Source organism: Vombatus ursinus, unplaced genomic scaffold, assembly GCF_900497805.2.
Source record: "Vombatus ursinus unplaced genomic scaffold, bare-nosed wombat genome assembly UNPS02014818.1, whole genome shotgun sequence".
Taxonomy (NCBI): Eukaryota; Metazoa; Chordata; class Mammalia; order Diprotodontia; family Vombatidae; genus Vombatus; species Vombatus ursinus.
The window spans coordinates 14,120,863-14,136,106 of record NW_020954596.1 but is presented as its reverse complement, the minus strand read 5'-3'; the positions used below and the strand labels follow the sequence as shown (position 1 = coordinate 14,136,106).

At 38.7% G+C, this 15,244-nt stretch overlaps 1 protein-coding gene across 1 annotated transcript in view; it reads left to right on the top strand.

The window, feature by feature from the left end:
- SORCS2 (sortilin related VPS10 domain containing receptor 2) overlaps positions 1 to 15,244 on the top strand; it is a 797,231-nt gene that overhangs the window by 295,591 nt on the left and 486,396 nt on the right. The window lies entirely within an intron of this gene.

Genomic DNA, 15,244 nt, shown 5'->3' with positions numbered 1-15,244 from the left:
CACAGAGAAGTTTATCTCTCAAGGCTTTGGGCCACAGTGAATAAAGATTTTAACCATAGAAGGTCATGAAGACCATCTACTAATGTGAATTGGTGAGTGAATGAATGAATGAATGAATGAATGAATGAAAAGCATTTATTAAATGCTTCTTATGTTTTATTTAAGCAGTGGGAATATGGGTACAATGGCAGAGGCTCAGATGAATTCTTCTCTTCCCTGGGATTCAGTACCCTCATTTGTAAAAGGAGAGAGTTGTCCATATTTACCACATCTGCAACTTTGGACGAGTCTCTAAACCTCTTTGAGTTTTAGTTTCCTCTTTTGTGAAAAAAAGATGTTGAATTCCTTGTTCTCTGAGTTTCCTTCTAACTTTAAATCTATGATCCTATAACTGAGTGATCATTTCAATCAATAAACAATTATCAAGTGCGTACTATGTGTGAGGCACTGTGCTAAGCACCAATGATACAAAAAGAAACAAAATCCAGTCCCTGCCTGCAAGGAGCTTACAATCTAATGCTATTGCCATTCTCCTTTCTTAGTTGTGAGTCTCAAACCACACCAGAGCAGGAGTCAGGAGATCTGAGCACCAGTTCCTAACTAGCTGTTGCACCTTTAAGGGAAACATTTGTCATGCCTCACCTGTTTCCTCTTGCATAGAGTGGAGATAAAAATACCTGCCCTACCTACCTTCTAGAGTGTGGAAGAAAATGAGATGGGACTGGGAAAGCACTGTGAAAGGTATGAAGTGTTTTACAAGAGTGAGGAGTCATTATCTCATTAATTAATGGTTGTTGGCAGAAATACTGAAAAAAAAAACCTCTAAAAGGAGTAAGACTTGGAGCAAACTCAAGTAGAATTTAGATAGTTAGCAAATGATCCAATCAGTGAATCAACAAACATTTTAAAGTGTTTTATGTGCCAGGGATGGTGCTGGGTAAAGGGATCTGTAGAGAGTTCCATCATGGAAGCATGCCATGGCTATTGGGGTATTTAGGTACACTTGCAATGCTTTGAAATATTCACAGTTGGCCCAGTGAGGGTACTCCCGGTTCACTGATGGAGATTGTACAACTCCTCCCCAACACAACTGATGACTCATTGTGGTGATGGGACCAAAAACAAAACAAAATGACTATTACAAATGTCTATCCCTATGATAATGAACCTCTCTGAACATAGTTAGCTATCTCTCTTTGACACACACATAATCCATTTTCAGGTCTGTATTTGAAGTCTTTCTAGGTTGGTAGGACCTGGAGGGCTTGTGATCCTTTGGCAGAGTCTTTGGGAGTCCAACAGTCACCTCTACACTATGATGAGGCATTGAAGGAAGACTTTAGTGGAAGAACATTTAGGCATAATTATCATAAATCATACAGCTCAATGATTTGATGAATTTATAAAAGTCGTGTAATATATGATGATTATACATCCTAATCCTTCCTGCTTTTCAAACCATTTTTTATATTTATTATCTCAATGAGTGAAATAGCCTTAGAAAAAGGAGAAAAATGGCAGAGATAGTGTGATTTGCCCAAAGGTCACATATCTAGCAAATGTCAGGGCTGCTTCTGGAACCCAAGCAGGACCCTTCCCCTTGCATCCTTCCATCTCCATCAAGGACCTAATCCAGCAGGACTCTGATCGGTTTCTGAAGCTTTCCAGAGGATAATGGGTAATATTTTCAACAACATCTGAACAAGAAACAGAATGTCTAGAGCAAGGAAAGTGTCAGCATCACTAGATACTACCCTGGTCACCTGGTCAGACAGCATCTGGAATAATCTTGAAGAACCAGATTTTTCATTATTGATATAATATGATATGATATGCAATATTGTGTAATTGATATATAATACATATATATATAACATATTTGCATTTATGTATGTGTGTATATATATACATATATATACAAATATATACATATATGTATATATATATATTCTCCCAAAAGTCTTAGGGCAGATTTAAGCCAAATGTGCTAAAATTTGGGGCACTCTATTATAGGTGTGTATGTATGTAAATAAATATTTATGCACACAAACACAAATATATTTACCATCCTCCTCAGTATCCACCTTTGTACTGAAACTACCATATATCAAAAATAAATGTTGACTTGGTTGGTCCTGTAAAGGCAGCATGTTGAAAAGAAAATTAGACCTAAAAATCCGGTGTGGAGCCAAGATGGTGGAGGGAAAGCAGTGACTTGTTTGAGCTCTCCCATGAAACCCCTCCAAATACCTATAAAAAATAACTCTAAACAAATTCTAAAGCAGCAGAATCCACAAAAAGAGTGAAACAAATTTCCAGCCCAAGACAGCGTGGATGGTTGATCAGAAAGGTGAATCACACTGGGCTGGGAGAGGAGCGCAGTTTGGCGTGGGCGCGCAGGCTGCAGCTTACCTGTAGCAGGCCTCAGAGGACTGAATCGTGGGCAGCTGTGGCGGTTTCCAGACTTCTCAACCCACGAACGCCAAAGACAACTTGGAAGGTCAGTGGGAAAAGTCTGTGACTGCGGTGAGAGAAGGAGCTAGGTCTCAGCCACCTCAGGGGCCATGACTTTTTCCTGAGCTTCTGGCCCACAGACTGAGGGGGAATCGATTGGCTGATCAGAGGAGGATTGCAGGGATCTCTTTGCCAGTGCTGAGGCAGGAATCTCTTGCTTTACCGGTGCTGGATATGGGTCACAATTCTGAGGGGCGGTCCTGGGGCAAGGAGGAGCGCTGGTGTGGTGAAGCTTGTTGTAGCGGTGTACAGAAAACACCTCGCACCTTATCATAGCACCTTGGAAGAACAAAATTTTCAGGTCCCTAGAAGTATCTCTGAAAACAGCTGTACAAACCCCCGAAGCTTGGGACAGTACACTCTTCACATTGGAAACAGACTTTTACCTTAACAAAAAGTTTAAAACTCAAGTAATTGGCCAGGATCATTAGTAAGCAGCACAAAAAGAATCAGACTATATTATCTTACTTTGGTGACAAAGAATATCAAAATATACAGCCAGAAAAAGACAATGAAGCCAAAGGTCCTATATCCAAAGCCTCCAAGAAGAATATGAATCAGTCCCAGGCCTTGGAAGAGCTCAAAAGGGATTTTGAGAAGCAAGTGAGAGAAGTAGAGGAAAAATTGAGAGTTTTGCAAGAAAATCATGAAAAACAAGTCAACAGCTTGCTAAAGGAGACCCAAAAAAATACTGAAGAAAATAACACCTTAAAAAATAGCCTAACCCAAATGGCAAAAGAGGTCCAAAAAGCCAATGAGGAGAAGAATGCCCTAAAAAGCAAAATTGGCCAAATGGAAAAGGAAGTCCAAAAGCTTGCTGAGGAAAATACTTCCTTAAAAATTAGAAGAAAGCAATTGGAAGCTAGTGACTTTATGAGAAATCAGGACACTGTAAAACAAATCCAAAAGAATGAAAAATTAGAAAATAATGTGAAATATCTCATTGGAAAAACAACTGACCTGGAAAACAGATCCAGGAGAGAGAATTTAAAAAATATTGGACCATCTGAAAGCCATGATCAAAAAAAGAGCCTAGACATCATCTTTCAAGAAATTATCCAGGAAAACTGCCCTGATATTTTAGAACCAGAGGGCAATTGAAAGAATCCGCTGATCACCACCTGAAAGAGATCAGCAAAGGAAAACTCCTAGGAATATTGTAGCCAAATTCCAGAGTTCCCAGGTCAAGGAGAAAATATTACAAGCAGCCAGAAAGAAAGAAACAATTCAAGTATTGTGAAAACACAATCAGCATAACACAAGATTTAGCTGCTTCTACATTAAGGGACCGCAGGGCATGGAATATAATATTCCGGAGGGCAAAGGAGATAGGATTACAACCAAGAATCACCTACCCAGCAAAACTGAGTATAATTCTTCAGAGGAAAAAGTGGTCATTCAGTGAAATAGAGGACTTTCAGGCATTCTTGATGAAAAGACCAGAGCTGAATCGAAAATTTGATTTTCAAAACAACACTGAAGTGGAACATGAAGAGGTAAACAGGAAAGAGAAAATCATAAGAGACTTATTAACGTTGAACTGTTTACATTCCTGCATGGAAAGATGATAAGATGATATTTGTAACTCATGAGACCTTTGTCAGTATTAGGGTAGTTGGAGGGAAAAAATTATACATGTGTATAGGTAGATAGATAGATAGATAGATAGATAGATAGATAGATAGATAGATAGAGGGCACAGGGTGAGTTGAAGATGAAGAGGTCATATCTGGAGAATAAAATTAAGGGGTGAGAGAGGATTATACTAGGAGAAGGAGAAAAGGAGAGGTAGAACGGGGTAAATTATCTCACAAAAAAACAGAAAAGACTCTTACAGTGGAGGGGAAAAGGGGGAAGGTGAGAGGGAATGAGTGAAACTTTTTCTCATAGAATTTGACTTAAGGAGGGAATAACATACACACTTAATTGGGCATGGAAATTTGTCTTACCCTACAGGAAAGTGGGGGGGAAGGGGACAAGAGAGTAGGGGGATGATAGAGGGGAGGGCAGATTGGGTAGGGGGTTAATCAGAAGCAAGTACTTCTGAGGAGGGTCAGGGTCAAAAGAAGGAATAGAATAAATGGGAGGGTGGGATAGGATTAAGGGAAATAGAGTTAGTTTTTCACAGCATGTCTACTATGGAAGTGTTTTGCATAAGTGCACATATATAACCTATATTTAGTTGCTTGCCTTGTCAATGAGGGTGGGTGGGGAGGGAAGAAGGGAGAAAATTTGGAACCCAAAGTTTTAAAAACACATGTTTAAAAAAATGTTTTCATATGCAACTGGGAAATAAGAAATACAGGAAATGGGGTACAGAAATCCATCCTGCCCTGTAGAAAAATTGAAGGGGAAGGGGATAAGAGAAAGGGAGCAAGAGATAGAAGGGAAGGCAGACTAGGGGAAGGAGTATTCAGAATGCATGCCATCTTGGGGTGGGGGGAGGGGCAAAATAGGATGAAAAGTTAGAACTCAAAATCTTGTGGAAGTAAATGTTGAAAACATAAAAAAAATAAAAATTATCCTAAAAAAATAAGAAAATTAGACCTAGAGTTGAGAGAAACCAGGATTTGAATCTCACCCTCACCACTTACTAGCTGAGTGACTATGAGTGAGCTTCAGTTTCCTTATCTGCAAAATGGTTTAAAAAAGTGTACCTACATCACAGGGTGGTTGTAAGGATCACATGAGATCGAATATGTAAAGTATGATTGCTGTGTCAGTTGATATCAGTTCGGAGGATCTTGCCAAGTTCTTCATAGAATTTTTAAATTTATTATATGCAATAGATCTTGGCATGCAAGATACAACTGTCTTCATGATGATCTCCTTGCCTAAATTCATCATAGGTATTACAAAAAGTGTTGACCAAATTATTTCATGAAACATATCTTTTTTTCTCCAACCTTGGGCATACTATAGAACAAATGCCAATAACTCATTTATTTACTTCTCTAAGGTAAACTTATGATCCCTCTACCCATTCATATATTTTCCCTGGTCTCCTGACCCTAGGGTCACCATGAATGGAGCTCATTGCTTCTAGTGGTGTGTCAGCTGCTTGGACATTGGAGAAAGATCCCATATGTAGAGTATCAACAGCTAAATTAATATTTATGAGTGATCTAAAACTATGATTCTTCCCCCTATAATTATCTTCTCCTTTTCTGTCACTGCACAACAGTGACTGCAGAAGCAGGAATAGCTTGCATAGCTGAAGGCTCCTTATGATTGTCATGGCCAAAAAATTGATTTTTTCATGATCAATCTTCAGGTAATGAATTTTTGTATTTAGGCAGGTATGGGGACCAAAGACATATGCTCACATAATTACCTTCCTTTCCCCATGGAGATTTTACTACTTAAAGAGAAAGGAAAAAGCTATAATTGGGTATTGAAGCAGCCCTGGATTGGGAAACAGAAGCCATAGATATATGTTTGGACTTCATAAGTCATTATCTATATGATTTTGGACAGGTCATTTCAATTCTTTGAGCCTCAGTTCTTTTATTTGGAAACTACCTTGGCCATCACAACAAATGCTTTTTAATTGATTACTGTATTAGAAAAATTAACAAGCCCTCTTCTCAGTGTTAGAAATTTAGAGATGTAAAATAATATACTCCCTACCCTCAAAGAGGGAACACATTTTTAAAATACATATTTTATTTTCCCCCAATTACATGTTATGATGTTTAACATTTTTTTTTAAGTTTTGAGTTCAAAATTCTGTCCTTCCCTCTCTCCCCTCCCTGACACAGTAAGCAATCAGATATATGTTATACCTGTGCAGTTATGTAAAACATTTTCATATTAGTCATTTTGTACAAGAAGACTTGAATAAAAGAAAAAAAAATAATGAAAGAAAGAAAGTGAAAATAGCATGCTTCAGTCTGTATTCAAACAATATCTATTCTTTTTCTGGAGACAGTATGCTTCATCATTAGCTCTTTGGGAATATCTTGTATCATTGTATTGCTGAGATTAATTAAGTCATCCACAGTTAACTAATGTACAATATTGCTGTTACTGTGTACAATGTTCTCCTGGTTCTGTTCACTTCATTCAGCACCAATTCATGTAAGTCTTTCCAGGTTTTTCTGACATCATTCTGCTAGTCATTTCTTACAGTACAATAGTATTCCACTAAATCATTTACTCCAGTTTGTTTAGCCATTCCCCAAGTGATGGGCATTCCCTCAATTTTCAATTCTTTGCCACCACAAAAAGAGCTGTTGTAAATATTTTTGTACAAATAGATCCTTCTCTCTCTCTTTCTCTCCATCTCTCTATCTCTCTGTCTCTCTCTTTCTGTGTCTCTCTCTCTCTTTTGGATGTCTTTGGGATACAGACCTAGCAGTGGTATTGCAGGATCAAAGGGTATGCACAGTCTTATAGCTCTTTGGGCATAGTAAGGAGGTAACAATTTAGTGGATGTGTGTGCATATGTGTGTGTGTGTAAAACTAGAACAAATAAGTATGATACAATGTGGAGTATGGGAGGGGCAAAAGAAAAACACAAAGTTGTCTGAGAAAAATCAAGGAGGGAAGAAAGGCTTTCAGCTGGGAAAGATCAAAGAACACCTCAAGGAGGAAGCGACACCTGGGTAGAGCTTTGAAAAAACAAGATTTCAAGGAGTGAATGAATTCCATTCATGAGAAGTAAAATGGACATGAGAGGAGTCAGGCAGTAGGGGATGTAATTAAAGGGCAACCTTGGCTGGAATATACACACATACATGCATGCACAGATACACATATGTGTATTGGAGATACACACATGAACATATGTGTATGTGTGCACACATACACACATATGCACATACCTACACAGACATACATGTGTGTACATATATACACACATGCATGCATATATACATATAAATATACATACATGCATATTCATATACATATACACATACACACACACACAGAGCCTGGCATGATAGCTTGCAGCGCACAGCAGAAGACCTTGAATGCCAGGTTACAAAGTATGCATTTTATCTCATAGGCAATTTTTTGTTGTTCTTCAGTCGCTTTTGTTGTATCTGACTCTTCATGATGACATTTGGGTTTTTTTTTTTTTGGCAGAGATACTGGAGTGTTTTTCCATGTCCTTTTCTGGCTCATTTTACAGATAAGGAAACTGAGGTAAATAGAGTTGTGGCTTGCTCAGGGTCACACAGTAGTAAGTGTCTGAGGCTAGATTTGAACATGGGGAGAAGAGTCTTCTTGACTCCAGACCCAGCATTCTATCCACTGTACCACCTAGCTGCCCTTATAGACAATAGGGAGTCTTCAAAAGTTTTGAGTGACATAGTCAGGAATATTCACTCAAAAGATGATTTTAACATCTGTAGGAAAGATGTATTGGAGAGGAAAGAGGCTGGAAATAGATAGATTGTGAGGTCATTGCATAACCTATATGTGGAAGACTGAAAGCATGACCTAGAGTGGGACCATGCTGGAGGAGAAGAGGTCAAGGAAATGGTGATAGCAGTATTTGTGCTGCCTGCTTCCCAGGGTTGTTGCAGAGATCAAGAAAGAAGCAAAGGCTTTCAGCAGGTAATACGTGGTCTCTCTGAACTGCAAAGCTTTCTGTCCAGATGAGGAGTTTATTGTTCTTGAGGTTTTGTTATGACTGTGTTTCAGAAAGTGAAGCTGTCCTGAGAGGGTAACACCTCTGTGTCACAGAGTATTATCTCTTCAAGGGAAACCTTAGAGGAGAGCTTCCTCTCTAGGCTTGATAACTGCAGGTTTCAAAAAAAAAAAGTTTTGCTTTCAGCAGTCACAATTTTGTCAAGCTGAGCTCACAACTCTTCACCTGCTTTTCCCAAATCTTCAGACTTTTGCCATTTCAATTACCACTAAGTGTAACCCATAGGTGGGTAGGGAGGGGGGTGTTAGGCGAAAGGAAATAACTTTTTTTTATTTCCTCCTTATACTGTTTATTGGAAATAATATGTAATCAGGAAAAACAAATGATTAATAAGGCATTACTTTGTATTACTATGACATTTCCAAACAGTTTCCCTGGTACTTTCCTAAACACTTTATTAGAGAGTGGAAAGAGCCCTGGATTTGGAGTTTGATGATGATGAGGGTGATGATGATGCATCATCATACCTAGCACTTAGAAATCTCTTTAGAGTGTGCAAAGTGCTTTACAGATGTGGTTTTTATTGATCCTTACTATAACCCTGGGAGAGGTAGGTGCTATTATTGCCTCCATTTTACAGATGAGTAAGATTGTAGGTAAAAGAGGTAAAGTGACCTGCCCAGTATCATACAACTAATAGGTGTCTGAGGAAGTTAGAACTCATTTTTTCCAGACTCTAAGCCCAGGCCACCTAGCAACTCAATTAATAACCTAGTTTCAGATCCTAGCTCTGCCACTTATTAGATATATGCCCTTGGGAAAATCAGTTTTTTGGGTCTTAATTTCCTTTCCTGTAAAATGGGAATCATAGGATCAATAATTTGATCAGTAAGAATTTTTTTTAAGTTTCTGCTATGGTGCTAGAGATGCAAAGATGGATATGACAGTTTCCATCCTTGAGGAACTAACATTCTATCAGGGAACATGGAATCCACACTTACACACACTTACCAAATACATTCAAAATGAATGCAAGGTAAATATTTTAGAAGATTTGTTGTTGTTCAGGCATGCCTAACTCCTTGTGATCCCATTTGGGATTTTCTTGGCAAAGATACTAGAGTGGTTTGCCGTTTCCTTGTCCAGTTCATTTTACAGATAAAGAAACTGAGGTAAACAAGGTTAAGTTTCTTGCCCAGGGTCACACAGCTAGTAGTTGTGGTTGTGGTTTGTCCTTCATTCTTGAAGAGCCCCATGACATCAGGAAGGTGATGCCATGACTTGCAAGTGAATTGGATTTAAGTGAGGGAAGGCTGTGCAAAATCACTAGTCTCACTTTCTCCTCCTGAGCCGTCTGGGTCCAGTGGCCAGATGTCCATCAGGACAACTGGAGATGACCCAGTGCACAGCTCGTAAGTGTCTGAGGCAAAACTTGAATTCAAGTCTTCCTGATTCCAGGCTTAATGCTCTATCCACTGTACCACCTAGCTGCCTCTTTTAAAGGATGGATGCTAACAACTAAAGGGAGTGAGGAAACAATTGACTGAAACCTTGAAGGAAGAAAGTGATCATTTCTCACTCACTTGCTCTCCTGGACTTCATGATCTCCAGAAACTCATCATCCTACAAGAGGACATCAATGCTGAAACTCCCAACCTCCTCAGCACCCCCTACTCCTGGGACTGCTTCTTCCCTCTGATTACAGAAGGTGGAGGGTAGACATTGGAGAGCTCCCCTAAGATCTTCCATTTGTAAAGGCCTCCCAGGGCATTTACCTCATCATTTCCCACTAGGCTTTATCATGTCCCTAACACTGGATATCCTCCCTTCCTTTCCAGCTCCTTGAGGGTAGGAACTTTTTCCTTTCTTTGTACCTTCAGCACTGGCACATTGCAGGTGCTTAATAAATGCTTATTGACTGTTCTAAGTGAAGGTGAGGAAGGACAACCTATGCAATGCTACAGAGATGGGAGATGTATTATAGATTAATATATGGAAAACACTGTGGAAGTCATGTCCTAAGTGAAGGTTGTCGTAAGAATCAAGTGAGATATTTGTAAATCAGTACAGTGTCTGACACATTGTCTCTGGTTAATAAATGGTTTTTTTTTCCTTCCCCCTTCCCCCATGTAGTCTATCCACCTCATTCTATAGTTAAGAACCTGAGGGCCAAAGAGTTAAATTATTTCTAAAAGGTCATAACAAGAGTTAAATTCCAGGTGAAGGATTCAAACTCAAGCCTTCAGACATCTGAGCCAATGCTTTTTACATAGGACCATGGTCATATTTGTACTAGATAGCTCACAAGGTTGCTGTGAGGATCAAAGGAGATATAATGCATTTAAATGCTTTGTAATCAGAAAGCAGTTATTTTTGAGAGACAGACCAATGTAGTACATGGAGAGTTGCCATCAGAGTCAGAAAGACCTGGGTTTGACACTTGCCTCTCTACCATATCCTGGCTTTGTGATCCTGGTAGCTTACTTAACTGTCTCTGCTACCAGAGAAGTTTCAAAGCCTATACATTTCAGAAGAGGTGCATATCTGCATTGGTAGAGGGATTTTCTCACCCATAACATCCCACAGCATAGCAAAATAAACAAGCTAGCTTTAAGAGTATCTCCTTCTATCTCCCCAAGTCCACTCTAGTCTGGATATTTCAGCCCAGTAGAGTGGAAAAAATATTGGATTTGAAGTCACAAAACCTGAGTTAGAATCCTGACTAGCCTGTTAGTATTATTATTATTATTATTATTATTAGTAGTAGTAGTAGTAGTAGTAGTAGTAGTAATGTATTATTATTGTTATTATTATTATCATTATGATTGGCTGTACTAACCCCATCTAATTGAGTCAAAAGTAGAATTGGTCCTAAAGAGTGCATTTAACCAGATAAACAAGGTAATTTGTTCTCTGGTTCAAGAATTTTTTGAACCTCTGGATCAATAACATTTTCTATTGGTCTTTCTGTTTTCTGTCCTTTCCTCACAAAGAAAATCAATTCCCCTAAGGCTTTTAAAGCGACTGCTTTCTTAATTACATTGCCATGGGAGACAAATAATATGTTTACACATGCAAATGCCCATCTAAACAGTAGTAGGAACATGGTGTTCACCTTTTCAATGCTGTTATTGGGGGCCTTTTTGGAATTCCTAATTGGAAGGCAATTTGCTTTAGCAAGAAGGATGCCCAGGTGAGACTCAGCAACCCTGTTTGTTTCTCTCCATGTTCTGCCATTCACTTCCTGCAGGTGACCTAGAACATATAATGTTTGAGCTAGGAGATATGTTAGAAGCATTGTGATTCAATCTCATTATTTTCCAGAGGAGGAAATTGTGGCTTAGAGCCTCTTGGAAGCAATATGTCCAAGATGATGGATGTAATGGTGGCACCTGGGCTACAGCCCAGCTTTTCAGACTTCCTGTCACACAGCAAAAACCAGCACTAGACAAGGAATAAGGAGACCAGGGTTCTATTTTCATCTCCTCTGTGAATGAGCTGCATAACCAAGGACAAATCATCTCCCTAAGTGTCAAGAGGGAAGAGTTGTTCTGGCTCCCTGAAAGGTGTTGATTTCTTTTTTTCCTGATGAAACACAGACCATAAATTCCAATTCTGTGAGCCTTTACATGGCATATTTCAAATTAACTCACTGTTTTAGTTGTTCCATGAAATCAAAATTGCACTTGACATGTTGTTATCTTTAAGACAATACCTAAATTGATCAGCATGTTGTTAGAAATGTCACTGTATAGCATGGCCAAGATCACTGGACTTGGATTCAAGAGTCCTGTATTCTTATCAAGGATCACACACTTAAGAGCTCTACCCTAAGCCTGTATTTTGAATTATCTTTTGTAAACTGAGTCATAGTACTTAAAAGATGATTTTTTAAAGTCCTAAACATTTCTGAGTTCTATGATCTTTATAAATGCTTTGTGAAGTAAATGGGTCAAGCATTATTATGCCTCTTAGACAAATGAAGACTCCTCCAGGAGTGTGTTGATGCCAGCATTAACTTTTGGGGAGAGTCAATTGTTAAATTTTCAGTTTGAGCATTTACATCTTGGAAATCACAAATCAGGGCTTGATTTATAGTTTGTTGATTGTCCAGACTTACAAATGTAATAGAGAAAATGTTAATAGTGTAGAAATTTAAAAGTATTGTGTATACTGGGTTTGGTTTTTTTTTTTTTTTTGGTTGTTTGTTTTGTTTTTGTTTTTACCCTTCCTGGTAAATCAATTGTTAAACATTTACTAGCACACCATTAAAGACCCAGCAGTACAAGGTGGTCAGTAGAAAACTAGGAGATTCTGATTCCTGGACTGGTCCTCTGTCCCTCACATCATGGCCTAGCTTGACCACTTAGACCAAAAGTTCCTTCAACTTTAGAGTATGTGTATTGATAAGAACAGACTGTACATGGAGCATTTTATTTAATTCAGGACACCCCATTTTAGAAAGAGACATTAAAAATTTGTTTTGTTTTGTTTTGTAGAGAGAAGGGTGACAAGAATTTCCTGATTATGCCCAAAGTTTTCAGTTAATTGTATTTCAAGAAGCTTTAGTAAGTAATGTATGAGGCACCATGCTAGTCAAAAACCTGATGTTAAGGAATTTCTGTTCCAAAGGGAAGAAGAGAGTTCTACCTTTAACTAAGAGAGCAAGACGCACCTTCACTTTAGACTTTATAAGTGGCAGAGCTGTGATCTCAACCAAAGTCCTCTTACTCCCAGTAAGTGTGACCTAGATGGGCTCAGAAGGGTTGTAATTTGTCCAAGGTCACATAGGCATAACAGTAGCAGAGCAAAACCTAAATTTCTGGCTCCAAATCCAGTGCTCTGTCTCCTGTAGAAATCTGCTTCTCAAATAATATTTGCCTTACCTACCTTATAGGTTTGTCATGAAATCAAAATGAAATCATGTATTTAAAGATAACAAATGCAAAAGCATTTGTATCCACAAAGTGTCAAGCAACTGAATTCTTATTGTTGCTATTTCACTGTGAAACTGGTTTGGGAAGTGGGTGGGATACTTTGTAGTAGATCTGGACCTCTACTTAGTACTGCTGGTCCCCCTCCCAAAGCTCATTATTGTAGCAGTGAATAACAAACCAAGTTCACTGTGGAGTCAAGTTGTGCATATGATTGTACATAAAACATGTATGACCCACTGTGTTTATCCAATAAGGTCATAAGAAGTCATGTATTCAGGTTTGATGGGTTACTTAACTCAACAATGTCTGACTGAAAAAGCAAACAGACTGTTAAAAAAGTGGGGGGAAAGCTTATAATAGTTCCAGCTTTATGCAATCTAGACATGGAAGTGGCCACTGTAATGTGATTTTAAAGGTCTCTGGGAAGGGCCTCTCTGTCTTAAAAGATCTCCCCAGACATGCTTGAAATTCTATACTTCACTTTATCCCACACTTGAGCATTCCAGACATTAGAGATTCATTTGGCTTAACAAGTATGTCTTTTTACAAATGAATTCTCCTTGGTGGGTTCAGGGTCTGGGAAGGCTACAAGTCATTCAACAGCTTTGATATATGTTCTATGTCCTATGTGCCAAAGAGTTTATTTTCCAAGAGGCAAAATGGTGTAGTAGATAAGGCACTGAATTTGGGAGTAGGGAAGACTTGGGTGCAAATCACTTCTCAGATCCTTACTAGTTCTGTGACCCTGAGCTAGTCACATAACCCCTTTCCTCATCTGTAAAGTGACAGAGTTGTACTTGACTTCCTGAGTCCTTTCTAACTCTAACTCTATAATCCTATGATCCATTTCCAGCCAATAATTCAGATCATGATCCTTCTTACCATTTTTGTGGGTAGACCCCTTTGGCAGTCTTATGAAGCCTATGGACCCCTTAAAAAGAATAATATCTTGAAATAATTGAAGGAAATTGGTTAGAAGGTAGTGAAGATAAAGATGTTATTTTCCCCATCCTAGTTCATGGACCTTCTGAAATTTATCTGCAGAGCTCAGGACAAGAGCACTCATTCTAGATTGTGACATGTTAGATAGCGGAATTGAGAGTTCAGTCTGAAGAAAAGAGCTTTTTTTTTTTTTTTTGAGATGACAATTGATTTTAACTATATTCCCAGCTACCATTTTAAAGAGATTAGACTTCTTCTTGGCTCCAAAGAGCAAAACCAGAAGCAATAGGCACAAATTTCAGATGGTTAAGGTAAGGCTCAATGTAAGGACAAGATTGCAAACAATGAGAGTGTATAAAAAATGGAGTGGGACTATATAAGGAGATTATAGTGAGCACCCCATCTTCAGATGTCTTCAAGCAAAAACTGGACTATGTATTTAATGTTTTCAAAGAGTTGATTCCTTTTTAGGGATTTATTGGACTAGATATTCTCTGAGGTCCCTTCCACACCTCAGATTCTTTCATTCTTTCTCAATTAGATTGCTTTTTTCCTAACATTTAAACTAAGAATAGTTATATTGAAGGGATGGGAATTTTTGTTCTTGGGGGATGATCAGGGTAGAACTAACATTACTTTACAACAAGCTGTAAAGTCTACAGAGACAGTAGTAAGTTGCCCATCACTGAAAGTCTTCAACTGGAAGCTAGATGAACAATCATTTGGGATGCTCTAGAAGGATTCCTATTTATAATTAACATGGGCTAGATGCTGCTTGAGCCTTCTACCAAAATTGAGATTCTAGGCTTTTGTGATTTCTAACGGTGGAGATCAGGAAAGACTTGATGGAGGACTTGGCATTCGAGCTGACTTAGCTTTGAAGGATGGTGCTGATTTCAGCAGGCACAGGTGGGGTCATTTTCCAGGGAATGGTTTAAGCCAAGGCACAGAGGTAGGAAAATGCAGCTTGTTTTTAAGAACCAGACCAGAATGAGACCAGTTTGACTAAAAGGTGGGGAACATGAATGGAGAAGTGAGGGAGAAGGATGGAAAGATGAGATGATGCCCACATTGCATTTCCTGGTTATTTTACTAAAGCTGATATTGAATCAATCAGTCAGATGGCATTTATTAAGCACCAACTCTGTGCCCAGAACTGTGGACACACAGACAAAAAAAAAAGAAAAATAATCATACCTGGCCTAAAGGAGATTATAGCCTAACTTGATCGTGAAGGATGAATACTGTGCTT